Genomic DNA, 3164 nt, shown 5'->3' with positions numbered 1-3164 from the left:
GCGTAGAAAAGAAACTGTTGGCTGTCTAAGTGAGTTTGATTCATACATTGATGGTTCGAGTTGTTCATTACATGATGCAGTGAGCAGTTTAGCACCGGTTAATGATTTAATGCACGAGCACTGCTGTAGTTTATATAACAACACTCTCCAACAGCAGAATGGTACTTTTATTTCTTTTAAGTCTAATTCCTAGTCATAATAGAATGATATCTTAGTTTTACCGGCAATATACAGTTTGTGATTGCATTTTATATGTCCAGATATGTCCAGACGTGCAGTCTACCAATAACATTAGAGCTACAGCAGTAGGAACGCCCACAAGCGTCTTCACAGCACGGAGTCTAGCGACATACAGAGAAAAAGTCGCTGGCAGTGTGAACGGGGCTTGATGGAGGATCACGTCGGGGCAAGATGTGCTGTATTTCATTTGAATGAAATTTAAAATTATGAGATCGCATGCCTCATTAAAAGCCTGGGAATTCTTTTACATTTATTTAAATAAACAAATGAGGAATAATATTTTAATATAATTATAAATATTATTTTAGAAGAAAATTGCTTTATTGCCTATAATGTATTTATTTATTTTAATTATTTATTTATTTTTACCAATAAAGCAGCTTTGCTCCAAAGAAATATTTGAAAAACTAAATCAATATTTTTTCTTTTTGCATTGTGATATAATTCTCATCACAGTTAATCAGAACAATTCTCATTATGATAACAGGGTAGTGATAACTCTCTTAAGTGATGCTGACTGTGCTGAAACGTCTGTGATTGTCATCAGGTAGCATCTGCAGGGAAGTGCTGCCGCTGATCTCCTGTCCCACGCTGATCGTCCACGGAGCCAAAGACCCCATGGTGCCTTCATTTCACCCAGAATACCTGCAGCAGAACATCAGGGCTCACAGCTCCTGTCATTACAGAGGAAGCTCTTCAGTCTGTTTTATCGGACGCTTTGTGTTGCATGTGATGCATGTGATGCCGGAGGGGAAGCACAACCTGCATCTGCGATATTCCACTGAGTTTAACACGCAGTTTCTGACGTTTCTGACTGAATGATCAGCACCTTCTGCGGTAAACAAGGACGTTACTGTGTTTGCTTCAGTCAGAGAAATCCACTGTCTGTTGTTATAAATTGATTGTGGCCATTTTATCACCTGTGTGTTTTCATTTTTAATGCATGTTCTGTGGTGAAGATATTCGTGGATGTATACATGTTCCTGAATGTTTTGATGATCATCATTTTCAACAAATCTGTGCTGGAGCGACATTTTTTGGTTTGAAAAAGTACTATAGTTTTAATACAGCAACACTAACTGTATTAATGATTGTATTTTTGAACAGAAGTGTTACAGATTCATACTAAATAAACATTTATTTTAGTATACATTATTATATTTATTATAATAATGTAGTAATATAATAATAATATTAACTGTATTATATATATTTTTTTTTAAATTTTTTTTTTTTTATATATATATATAGCCATAACACACACACATTAAAAATACATACCTACATACATATATTTAATTCATATATTTGTTTATATATAATTTTGGTAACACTTTACATTAAGGATCATTAGTTAACATTAGTTAACTACTTTAGTTAACATGAACTAAGCATGGACCATACGTTTACAGCGTTTATTAATCTTAGTATAATAATAATATTAATTTCAGCATTTACTAATGCATTATTAAAATCAAAAGTTGTTAACATTAGTTAATGCACTGTAAACTAACATGAACTAACAATGAACGACTTTAATTATCTAACATTAGCAAAGATTAATAAATACTGTAATAAATGTATTGTTCATTGTTTGTTCATGTTAGTTAATACATTAAAGTGTTGCCATAATTTGATATATAAAAAATTAAATATGAATTATAATTATATAAAATATAGAAATGTGAATATATTCTAAATGTGTTCAGGGTATTTTACCATAACAATTTTATTTTCATCTTATTCTATATTCAGAATGGTTCTGAATTGCTTGATTTTGTTACCTTACAGTACCATATATACAGGTATATTTTGAAGGGGCTTGAGAGCAAGATTTTAGTCTGATTTTCTCTCAACAAATCATAATCATATTGCTCCAGAATGTTGGTTATATAGCTTTTTTTTGTTGTTTTGTTTTTACATTTACACTTAGTCATTTAGCAGACGCTTTTATTCAAAGCCACTTACAAATGATGACAATAGAAGCAATCAAAATCAAAACAATAACAAGTCTCAGTTAGCTTAATGCTAACTTTTGTTCTTTTTTTTAATCTATTTTTTTGTTGTTGTCATTTTTGGAGCTTTCATTTCACTTTCATTGTATGGTAAAAACAGTGTGAGCTTTATTAAGCACTTATTTTATATATATTTTTTATTATCGTATGCATAATTATAAACAGTGTTGGGGGTAACGCATTACAAGTATCGCGAGTTACGTAATCAGATTACTTTTTTCAAGTAACTAGTAAAGTAACGGATTACTTTTTAATTTACAAGAGAATATCTGAGTTACTTTTTCAAATAAGTAACACAAGTTACTTTTTTTTTTTTCCAATTTATTGACTGACAGCTCTGCTGTCCCCATGTTGAGAGAAATCAGAAGATGTATATGCTTTATGTATTTAATCCCATTCTATTAACCAATGTCTTTGCTTCTGACCTTCGATGATCCAGTTCAACTGTACTAATAATCAAAAATTACTTTTTTATTGCTGAAGTGTGTTGAAATTTCTTCTTCTGCATTCTACTGTATGGATGTAAATTTACTTTCCCTTCAACCTGATGCTTATTCATTTCACTTTTGGTGTGAAAAGGCTTTTATACAGTATTTGCCAAAAATAGAACTTTTTTATTTTAAAAACAAACCAGCAAGCCCTGTGCAGATTTAAAAAGTAACGCAAAAGTAACGTAACGCATTACTTTCCATAAAAAGTAACTAAGTACCGTAATTGGTTACTTTTTTATGGAGTAACGCAATATTGTAATGCATTACTTTTAAAAGTAACTTTCCCCAACACTGGTTATAAAGGTCGTGATTTATATTTAAAGGAAAACGCATGATTTTTCGTCCTCCGCACCGGCAGGTGTCGCTGCAGTTTCGCGTCGCTGCGGAATCCGGAAGAGCGACGAGCGCTTTTACTTTC

Source organism: Sinocyclocheilus rhinocerous, unplaced genomic scaffold (assembly GCF_001515625.1).
Source record: "Sinocyclocheilus rhinocerous isolate Xijiao unplaced genomic scaffold, SAMN03320098_v1.1 scaffold936, whole genome shotgun sequence".
NCBI lineage: Eukaryota > Metazoa > Chordata > Actinopteri > Cypriniformes > Cyprinidae > Sinocyclocheilus > Sinocyclocheilus rhinocerous.
This window is presented reverse-complemented; position numbering follows the sequence as displayed.